Source organism: Macaca fascicularis, chromosome 4 (genome assembly GCF_037993035.2).
Source record: "Macaca fascicularis isolate 582-1 chromosome 4, T2T-MFA8v1.1".
Lineage (NCBI taxonomy): Eukaryota > Metazoa > Chordata > Mammalia > Primates > Cercopithecidae > Macaca > Macaca fascicularis.
In genome coordinates, this window is record NC_088378.1 from 162,324,839 (window position 1) to 162,336,573 (window position 11,735).

Sequence of the window (11,735 nt, forward strand, 5' to 3'; positions counted from 1 at the left end):
AGCATTTTGGATTTCAGAATTTTGGATTTGGGGTGCTCAACCTATACATGGAACCAAATCATTATCTCAAGTTTATTTGTGTGTGTGTGAGATGAGGACTCACTCTATCACCCAGGCTGGGGTGCAGTGGCACGATCTCAGCTCACCGCAACCTCCGCCTCCCAGGCTGAAGCCGTCCCTGCCTTCTCAGCCTCCTGAGTAGCTGGGACTACAGGCGCACACATCCATGCCCAGCTAATCAAGTCCTTTCATCTAACAACAATTGTGAGCCTCAAAAGTGACTCTTTTGTACATATTCAGCTGATCCTGAGTAACTCTGATTTCTCTTGGAATATAAACATGAATTCTATGGAAGTCACATGGATCTCGTAGTTAATAGTTACTACAAACATGGCCCCAAAGCCTTGTGACCAGCGCTGCTATAGTCTGTGAAATATTGGATTGTAAATTTTTTCTTATAAACAAGATTGCTAGCACAAAACTGAATTTAATATTTTAAACATTTAAATATAATTTAATATACTAATAAAAAGAACTGGAAAAGATACTACTTATTCATATTGTTATTCAAATGTTTACTGTTGCCTGTAAGGGAGTACTACATACAGTACTCAATAGGGAACATTTAATTCAACCATGTATAAGGAATTAAGGGCACTGAATATGACTGACCCTTTTCTTTTTTTTTTTTTTTTTTTTTTTTTTTGAGACAGAGTCTCGCTCTGTCACCCAGGCTGGAGTGCAGTGGCCGGATCTCAGCTCACTGCAAGCTCCGCCTCCCGGGTTTACGCCATTCTCCTGCCTCAGCCTCCCGAGTAGCTGAGACTGCAGGCTCCCGCCACCTCGCCCGGCTAGTTTTTTTGTATTTTTTAGTAGAGACGGGGTTTCACGGGGTTAGCCAGGATGGTCTCGATCTCCTGACCTCGTGATCCGCCCATCTCGGCCTCCCAAAGTGCTGGGATTACAGGCTTGAGCCACCGCGCCCAGCTGACTGACCCTTTTCTAAAAGGATTCCCAACCTGGATATGAAGAGAAATAGACATTAGATAAACTGTCAGAAATCCAGTCACAGAGGAGAAATAAAAGTGATAAGGGAGTAGAAGGGAAGAAGGATTAATTCTGCCTGGGACAGTCAGGTAAATGAATCTCTGTCCTTAGATCTGTTTATTTTAAGCCTACTCAAATATCTCAGTGGCTTCTTCCTGGCCAGGGCAGTGTGGCATGAATGGAGAGGAAGGATCTGATCCAAGAAATGCTCCTGGTTTAGAAACTAAAAGGAATGTGGGAGTCATTGAAAAGGGAAGAATGCAGGATGTTTCAGAAGATTCTGCCTTGAATGAAGACAGATGAACAGAGGAGGGTGAGAAGGTTGAGAGTGTGCGTGAGTTCTGTTCAGACAGCAGTTGAAAGAAATGCCTCTGGACTGGGTATGGTGGCTCATTCCTGTAATCCCAACACTTTGGGAGGCTGAGGGAAGGTGGATCACTTGAGGTCCAGAGTTCAAGACCAGCCTGGGCAACATAGTGAGACCGCATCTTCACAAAAGTAAAAAAATTAGCCAAGCATGGTGGTGTGTGCACCTGTAGCCCCAGCTAGTTGAGAGGCTGAAGTGGGAGGATTAGTTGAGCTGGGAAGGTTGAGGCTGCGATCCTGCCACTGCACTCCAGCTGGGGTGACAGAATGAGACCCTGCCTCAAAAAAACAAAACAAAACAAAACAGAGAGAAAAGAGTGCATCTGCTGAAGCCAGTTATTAATTGTAGTCACCTAAAAGTGAGACAGACATTATATGCATTCTGATCCCACACAGCATGAAGCTCTCAGCACAGTCGTCTTCCCTCCTAGCCAATTAAACTGTAATTCAATCAAGGTTTTACATCTAATTTCCAGTCTATGGAATATATATGGGATAGAGAAACAAGTTAAAACAAGAAGGCAGTCAGCCACATCTCAAATGTGGGATGTTCTACAAGGCAAAAGATCTATTCTAGAAGAAAGGAAAGAAAGATTGAAGAGACATTATGAACATATTCAGTGAGTGATCCTTATTTCAGTAAACCAACTGTATAACATTTTTTAGACAACTCGAGAAATCAGAATTTAAATTGGTTATTCAATTACAGATGGTTCCTGACTTACAATGGTTTGACTTATGATTTTTAGATTTTAGGATGGTGCAAAAGCAATCCACATTCAGTGGAAACCATACTTTGAGTGGCCATGCAACTATTCTATTTTTTACCTCCAGTACAGTATTCAATAGATTACATGACATACTCAACATTTTATTATAAAATAGACTTTGTGTTAGATGATTTTGTAAGTGTTCTGAATATGCTTAAGGTGAGCTAGTTATGATATATTCGGCAGGTTAGGTGTATTAAATGCAGTTTTGACTTAAAATATTTTCAACTTACAATGGGTTTATCAAGATGCAACCCAATTGTAAGTTGAGGGGCATCTATATATTAAAGAGCTATTGTTAATTTTGTTATAGGTGTTATCAGCATTATGTTGGGTGATAAATGTCTATTTTTTTCTTTTGAGATGCACACTAAAATATTTAGGGGTGAAATGACATAGTGGCTTGGATTTGCTTTAAAATATTGCAGTTAAAAAATGTGGAGAACCATAAACAAAACAAGTATGGCATTATATTGATGACTGTGAAAGTTGATTGATAGGCTTATGGAGGTTTGTTGTACTATATTTTTGAAATATGTTTGGAAGTTTTATATTAAAATATTAAAAATAAATTGCATCAGAAAAAAAATATGTATTGGGAAATGAGGAGAGAAGATGGGGCTAGTGATAGAAACAAAGATTTGAAAAGCTGTCCCAAGGCAAAGTACTTGGTGTGCATGATATACCGGTACTGTTTAACATGGACAGCTGCAGCTTTATAGACCCCATCAGGGTGACACTGAAGGACAGTGGAGAAAGAAAATTCTCAAGCCAGGCACGGTGGCTCAAGCCTGTAATCCCAGCACCCTGGAAAGCTGAGGCAGGCAGATCACTTGAGGCCAGGAGTTCGAGACCAGCCTGGCCAACATGGCGAAACCCAGTCTCTACTAAAAATACAAAAATTAACTGGGCGTGGTGGCACATGCTTGTGATCTCAGCTACTAAGGAGGCAGAGACACAAGAATCGCTGGAACCTGGGAGGCAGAGGTTGCACTGAGCCAAGAACACAACACTAAGCTCCAGCCAAGGTCACAGAGTGAGACTCCATCTCAAAAAAAAAAAAAGAAAAAGAAAAAAAAAGAAAATTCTCTAGTAGTTAGATCTTTGAGTAGTTCATTGCTAGTCTGTCTACTTTGGAGAGACAGTTGGCCAGACACATGGCTCTATACTCATTACATGAGCAGTTGCATAGTTGGTCTCAATGTTTAGACTTGGAAAAAACAGGATTGAAAGATTGGTGAACAGGAGACCTGGGGAAGAATAAGCACAAACGATGAAGATATTTGTGTCTCATGTGAATTCTCACCAGACAGCACACACTACAGAGAAAGAAGAGAAAGCTTTTGATTATCAGGTGAAACAAATGACACACTCTGTGTATATCAGCCAGCCACTTTCTCCAGAAAACCCAGTGCTTCCTCAATGGGCCCATGAACAAAGTGGCTATGGTGGCAGAGATGGAAGCTATGTATGAGCTTGATAGTATGGACTTTCCATTACCAAGGCTGACCTGGCCAATGCTACTGAGTGCCTAATCTGCTAACAGCAGAGACCAACACTGAGCACTGAAATGGCAGTTTTCTAAGGGGATCAGTCAGCTATCAGGTGGCAGGTTCATTATGCTGGCCCTCATTCATCATCGAAGGAATGGAGATTTGTTTTCACTAGCATAGACACACATTCTAAATGTGGATGTGACTTCCCTACCCACAGTCGTCCTGCTAGCAACGCTATCCATGGACTAACAGAATAACTTGTTTTTTTGTTTTCTTTTCATGAGACAGAGTCTTGCTCTGTCACCCAGGATGGAGTGCAGTGGTGAGATCTCAGTTCACTGCAACCTTCACCTCCTGGGTTCAAGAGATTCTCCTGCCTCAGTCTCCTGAGTAGCTGGGATTACAGGCGCCCACTACCATGCCTGGCTAATTTTCATATTTTTAGTAGAGACATGGTTTCACCATGTTGACCAGGCTAGCCTGGTCTCGAACTCCTGACCTTAGGTGATCCACCTGCCTCAGCCTCCCAAAGTGCTGGGATTACAGGCTTGAGCCATCGTGCTCGGCCTCAGAAAATGACTTATTTGTGATCAAGTCACTCTGTACAATGTTAAGAAAACTCATTCTGATCCTTCTTATCAAGGAACTCATTTGATACAAAGAAAGCATGTCAGTTGGCTCATGTCCATAGAATTAACAATTCTCAACACATATCTCATCAACTGGAAGTGTCTGGCCTTGTTGAAATCTGTAATCGCTTACTGAAGGCTCAGTTCTAGAACCAGTTGGGAGACAACTCCCTGAAAGAATAGATCTTTCTCTTTCCAAAGTAGACTACCAAATGTATGACTTGAAGTACTGCTTATTGGAGGATTTTCCTTCACCACTGTCCTTGGGTGCCATATATACTTTGTCTAAGGATACAGTATGTGTTTTGAACCAGAGACCACTCCTATGGTGCTATCTTCTCTATAACTAGAACACAAGGGTCTGGGAATGAAGGACTGAAAGTAGGAGTGGCTCATAAAAACCCATGCACAGAATTTTGCTTCCTATTCTTACACCTTTGGGCTCTGCTGATCTGAAGATCTTAGTTTCCAAGGAGGCAAGTGTGGTCACCAGGAGGCACAACAGTGGAGCCATCGAATGCAAAGATAATGTTGCCACTTGGCCATTCTGAACTGCTCACACTACTTAACCAACAGGGAGAAGAAATAAGTTTCACTCTACTGGCTGGAGTGATTGATCCAAATCTTCAAGAGGAAAATGCATACTCAGCGGAGGCAAAGGGGCTATGGAATTCTCTGGCAGGAGGATCTCTTAGTACTTCCATGCTTAATAGTAAAGAGGTTTTTTGGTTTTTTTTTTTTTTTTTGAGATGGAGTCTAGCTCTGTCACCCAGGCTGGAGTGCGGTGGTGCAATCTTGGCTCACTGTAACCTCCGCCTCCCAGGTTCACGCGATTCTCCTGCCTCAGCCTCCTGAGTTTACAGGCGTGCTACCATGCGCGGCTAATTTTTGTATTTTTAGTAGAGACAAAGTTTCACCATGTTGATCAGGCTGGTCTCGAACTCCTGACCTCCTGATTCGCCTGCCTCAGCCTCCCAAAGTGCTGGGATTACAGGTGTGAGCCACCATGCCTGGCCAATAGTAAAGGTTAATGGAAAACTACAGCAACCAAAAAGAGGCAAGACTCTCGCAGACTCATACACTTCAGCAAAGATAATTTAGGTCACCCCACCAGGTAAAGAAACTTGACCAGCTGAGGTCTGGCTGAGGCAAGGGAAATCTGGAATGGGAAGTAGAAGAAGAAAGTCATAGATATGATTTTATAATTGATCTTGTGACCAATTATAAAAGTGAAGACTATAGTAGCTTTGCATATTTTCATTTTGCTTGTATATATTTATATATGCTAGCCATTTCTAATTTTCCTTCTTCCCATTGTTATTTTATATACTGGTTGTGGGAGGTTAACTCTATCATTTATTCTTTAGGTAACAGAATATTCTGTTGGACTGTGACTGCATTGGAGGAGTAATTAATTCGTATAGCCAGCGATGGATATAATGACTTTCTAGACTGAGTGTCTCCTAGTTTTAGAGAAAGTATGAGAACTTCCCCACTTGCACAAAGAGTAGATGTGTGGTGGAAAGAGAGTTGTTTTGTTGTTATATGGAAGTCCAAATTCCTGTAGGATACAAATGGAAACAATAGCCAAAGGGGTGGACTGTGCCAGTTACTAGCTTGTTGCCTTTCAGCTGTAAATGTATCCTTCTTTGTGATCATGGATTTGGATCCTCTAAATTGTAAATATTTCTTCTTTGCCAGCTCACAATTGTTGTTAGAAAGGCAGGAGAAGGGCCAGGTGTGGTGGTCATGCCTGTAATCCCAGCACTTTGGGAGGCTGAGGTGGGTGGATCACCTGAGATCAGCAGTTTGAGACCAGCCTGGCCAACATGGCGAAACCCTCTCTCTACTAAAATTAGCTGAGCATGGTGGTGGGCCCCTGTATCCCAGCTACTCGAGGCTAAGGAAGAAGAATTGCTTGAACCCAGGAGGTGGGGGTTGCAGTGAGTCTAGATTGCGCTACTGCACTCTCCAGCCTGAGTGACAGAGTGAGACTCTGTTTCAAAATAACAACCACCACCACCCAGGAGAAGGACACTGCAAGAGGAAGAGAAACAAAGTTCAAGTAGGCTTAACTTCCCTTCAGTTAAGCATTGACAGAGCCAATAAACAGATTACAAAAAGTTTTAATACCTAAAACATACTAAATAAGGCATATTAATTTATATGAATATATGTAGAATTATATACCTTGAAAACCAAGAATACACATTTTTTTCAAGTGTCCATAAAACATTTGCTAAAACTGATCATAGATGCAGCCACCGAGCAAACAACTTTCCCAAAGTAGAAATAATACAGATGACATTATGTGATCAAATAGAATAAAAGAGAAAAATGAAATACTAATTTAAACACACACACACACCCCAGAAATTTTTTAAATGCCACCTGACACTTTAAGAAAATCTTTTTTTTTTTTTTTTTTGGCTGGGTTCAGTGAGTCATGCCTGTAATCTCAGCACTTTGGGAGGCTGAGGCAGGCAGATCACCTGAGGTCAGGAGTTTGAGACCAGGCTGGTCAACACGGTGAAACCCCATCTCTATCAAAAATACAAAAATTAGCTGGGCGTGGTGGCAGGCACCTTTAATCCCAGCTACTCGGGAGGCTGAGGCAGGAAATCGCTTGAACCTGGGCGGTGGAGTTTGCAGTGAGCTGATATCGCACCATTGTACTCCAGCCTGGGTAATAGAGCAAGACTCCATCTCAAAAAAACCCAAAACCGAAAAACAAAACAAAAAAAACCAACTTTTTTTCTCACACAACTCCTTGGTCAAAGAGGAAGCTGAAATTAAAATTGTATGATATCTAGAAAATAGTGATGAAAAGCCTACTTAGAACTTATGAGAATCTCATACCTAATGCAGTGACCAGAAGAAAATTGTAGCTTTAAATAATTAATAAGGAAGAATAAAAGAAAAAGAAATAAACATCTACCAACAAATGTTAGAAGAATACCAAAGTTCATAAAAGCAAAACGAAGAATTAATAATAACTAGAAATTAATACTTTGCAAAGAAAAAGATGGCAGAACCAATAAGTGAAATCCAAGTGCTGGGTCTTTGAATCAAAACAAACAGCAAGAAACTGTTAGCTGAGCTAATTTTTTAAAGAAAAAGAGAAAAATCACAGTTACACAAAGTAGGAATTGATAAGTAGGAAATTAACGGTAGACATATAAAGAATTTAAAAGATTTATAAGAGATGCATATGTTCAACTCTGCAAATGAATTTGAAAATCTAGATGAAATGAATAATTTTCCAGGGCAATATAATTCATCAAAAACCAACTCTAGAAGGGCTGAAAACTTGAAAGAGACAATTGCTTTGGAAAAAGTAGGGAAAGATGCTAAAGGCTCCCTTCCCATTCCCAACAAACAAGTATGCACTCACCAAACACACACCTAGAAAGTTTCTTATTACAGTTAAGTATAAGAGAATTACCATTATCAGTACTATTATTCTGAAAGTAGTTGTTAACAAATTAGATAAACAAATGAACCTTGCCTTTGGAAGTTAGGTTAATTTGTCATTTATTTGCACATTATATAATTGAATACATGGGAAATTCAAGAGAATCAACTAGAAAACTGCTAAAAAGGATAAGACAGGACAGGCTCACACCTATAATCCCAGCAGTCTGGGAGACCAAGGTGGGCAGATCACCTGAGGTCAGGAGTTCGAGATCAGCCTGACCAACATGGTGAAATCTCGTCTCTACTAAAAATACAAAAATTACCTGGGTGTGGTGGCGGGTACCTGTAATCACAACTACTCGGGAGGCTGAGGCAGAAGAATCACTTGAACCTGGGAGGCGGAGGTTGCAGTGAGCCGAGATCGTGCCATTGCACTCCAGCCTGGTCAACAGAGCAAGACTCCGTCTCAAAAGAAGAAAAAAAAAAAGGATAAGAGAATTTAGCAATATGGCTGAATTTAAAAATAGTATACAAAAATCAATAAGCTATAAGTAAAATAATCAGAAGAACATAACAGAAATTACTGTCCTATTTATAATAACTTCAAAAAAGAAACATCTATTAAGGTTTTAAATTCTTCTTACTATAGAAAATTTTAAACACACGAAAATTGTAGATCAATAATTAACTCTGACATACCCATCATCCAGTATCAATAATTATAAACTAATCATGATTCACTTCCCCATCTACCCTCAGATTATTTTGAAGCACATGTGTGAGTTCATATTATTTAATTCTTAAATATTTCAAGATTGATAATAAAGATAGATATAAAAGTTAGATAATGTAGATTCTATGGAATATAAAATTCAACATCATAACAAGGAAGAGAGTTCCCAGGTAAGATAAATGCTGACAACAGGCCCATAGAGACAATGTCCAGATTGGGAGAGCACAAGAAGCCAGATTGGGAGGGCATAAATTGAACATCGCTGGGTGCAGTGGCTCACACCTATAATCCCAGCCCTTCATGAGGCTGAAGCGGGTGGATGACTTGGGCCCAGGAGTTTGAGATCAGCCTGCATAACATAACGAAACCCTATCTCTACTAAAAGTACAAAAATCAACCAGCCATGGTAGCACATGCCTGTAGTCCCAGTTACTCAGGAGGCTGAGGCACAAGAATGGCTTGAGCCTGGGAGACAGAGGTTGCAGTGAGCGGAGATCACACCACTGCACTCCAGCCTGGGTGACAAAGTGAGACTCTGTCTCAAAAAACAACAACAAAAAGAACAGTTGAATATTAAAAGAGATAAGTGAAGGAAAGTTTGTGGGTAGAGGATATAAACATTCTTAATCACTATAACAGGATATTGCTACCTAATGTTAAAATTAATGTGTCAAGAAATGGCAGTGTAAGCATGTTCTTTACATAGTAGTCACTGATAGGAGGAACAGCTAAAATCCGATAGTTTTTTTTGTGAATTGTGACTGCACATGGGGAGAAGCAGGGCATAAGGCTATAAATCTTTGTTATAAGAAAGCTTTTAATAATATGATTTTAAAATCATAATTATACATCACTTTGACTGAAAAATAAAAATTGGTTGGGTGCGGTGGCTCATGCCTGTAATACCAGCACTTTAGGAGGCTGAGGTGGGTGGATCGCTTGAGTCCAGGAGTTTGAGACCAGCCTGGCCAAAGTGGTGAAACCCCATCTCTACTAAAATTGCAAAAATTAGCCTGGTGTGATGGCACATGCTTGTAATGTCAGCTACTTGGAAGGCTGAGGCAGGAGAATCGCTTGAACCCAGGAGGCGGAAGTTGCAGTGAGCTGGGATCATTCCACTGCATCCCAGCCTGGGTAATGGAGGGAGACTTTATCTCAAAAAAAAAAAAAAAATTAACAAAAAAGAAATGAGAAAGGAAACCACACTCACCTGGAATATTGTTGAGTGTAATCCAGAAACGTTCATCTGGACTGTAGGTATCTTGAGACCACTGGAGTAACTCAATGGCTATTTTATCATAAAGAGCAAAATGGACAAATTCTCTTGTAAGGGCAACATAAGTTGAGCCAAAGGGGGATTTTGAGTTGATGTGGAGGTGGGCTCTTCTTTTTACACTTCTTTAGGACAAAAGCGTGTGCTCTGGTTCTGTACTCTCTATGGGTATATTTGATCCTTTCAGTAGAATTCAGAACAGGCACTCAATTAGGTGTAATATTTGTCCAATTCATTGTTTTCAAATACTGAACTATCTCCCTGTTGGTTTTTAGGGGGAAATCGCGATCACCAGTGTTAATGACATATCTCCACTGAACAGCTGATGCTATAAGATCTCTCATGCAGGCCAGGTCTGCCTGGAGCCTGGATTTGCCCCATAAATAATATACTCAGACTGTGAGGATATAAATGCATTTGAGAAGCACTCCAACGTGAATACAGTAGACTTTTTGAGGCATGTAAATAGTTTGGAAAAGCTGTTCAAAATATCAAAATCTTGACTGATGGTCATTACATATGCCAAAGGGAATGCAGCTTCTTCCGTGGACAAAGGAGTTGTGATATAGTGGTTCTCTAGCACATAGTAAGGGTAAGAATCTATTCCAAACATTGTGGATAAAGCACTTGGCAACACTTGCACCGTATTCCCATTTAGGGCTGTGTCACAGATGTGCAGTCGGGAAAGGGCTTGATATTCACCGCCTACATCATCATTTGACCACGGTCTGGTTGACTTACATGCCCATTGTGTAATACTGTGACTATGATTATAATTTGAAGAGTAATGATACAAAGATAACTGCTACAAAACTTCAGTTTAGTTTTTGACACCTTGGGGTAGAAGGGTGGAGAGAAAGAGTTCTTCTTTAAGAGTTAAAGAAATAAATCAATTTCTAAAACATTTTGCTTCTCTACAAGTCTCTACATTTGGCCACTTTATCAGTTTCACTCACTTTTCCAGATCCCATTTGCTTATTTTGATGCCTGGCCGTTCCTCAGTTGAGTGTCAATTCTGTGATGTTTCTTCCTTCTTGCTCTGTGAATGTTCTGATCTTTTAGTCAATGCATCCTCATCCAGGCTGGGCTACCAAGACTGCTCAGTGTGACTCACCCTCCTTTCTGTCTTATGTGGCTGTAACTGAGGAGATGGGTAAAGGGTTAGTTCCCATTTCCTGTTTCTATTGTTGAATCATCTAATTTGTCATAATTGTGTAAAGTTACATACCTCTCTGTATCCACCCCTCCTTTTGTGGCTAACTTCCCCCTGAGTATGCATATCTGGAATATTCAAGTAATTTCCCATCTTGCTTATCATTCCGAACCTTTTAAGCAGGCGGATCCTTCCAGATTTCTGTCCGTTCAAGTAACAGTACTGCATTAAGGCATAGCCAGGTCTTAAGAGTTTTTATCCAAAGTGCTCAGCATAGTGCCTGGCACATTTGGGTACTCAGCTGATTCTTCCAATGAATAATTGAATGAGTGACTCATTTCCCTCATTCATTTAGTTTTTGAAGGGTCCCGCGACATTGGATGGCAAAATCTCCCCACAACTGGCTGTGGATTTTAGAGGAGACAGTTTCCATATAAACTGCTGTAGATCGTGGAGGATTAGGGACTAAGTTTTAACATGACCCATTACTCATATATATTAATAATTTTGATTATTCATACAATTTCAAACTATTGCTTTTACAGGTAGACTCATGTATCCTCATGTGAATTTTCCAGATAACTAGAGTGCATTTCTTTATGGGCCAACTCTCTCTCTCTCCTTTTTTTTTGAAATGGAGTCTTACTCTGTTGCCCAGACTGGAGTGCAGTGGTGTGATCTTGGCTCACTGCAACATCTGCCTCCTGGGTTCAAGCAATTCTCCTGTCTCATCCTCTTGAGTAGCTGGGATTACAGGTTCACACCACCATGCCCAGCTAATTTTTGTATTTTTAGTAGAGATGGGGTTTCATCATATTAGTCAGGCTGGTCTCAAACTCCTGACCTCAGGT

The 11,735-nt window shown here is 40.5% G+C and overlaps 1 long non-coding RNA gene across 2 annotated transcripts in view; it reads right to left on the reverse strand.

Annotated features, from left to right (window-relative positions):
* LOC135970707 (uncharacterized) overlaps positions 1 to 10,862 on the reverse strand; it is a 29,288-nt gene extending 18,426 nt beyond the window's left edge. The window contains exons 1-2 of one of the 2 annotated variants that reach the window (XR_010586552.2): positions 10,688 to 10,862; positions 9,669 to 9,746 (exon numbers count right to left, since the gene is read on the reverse strand). This is a non-coding gene — a long non-coding RNA (uncharacterized lncRNA). Of the gene's footprint in view, positions 1 to 9,668; positions 9,800 to 10,687 lie in introns of those variants that run through there. The other variant, XR_012434254.1, reaches the window with a different exon arrangement.
* Between the last annotated feature and the right edge of the window lie 873 nt (positions 10,863 to 11,735).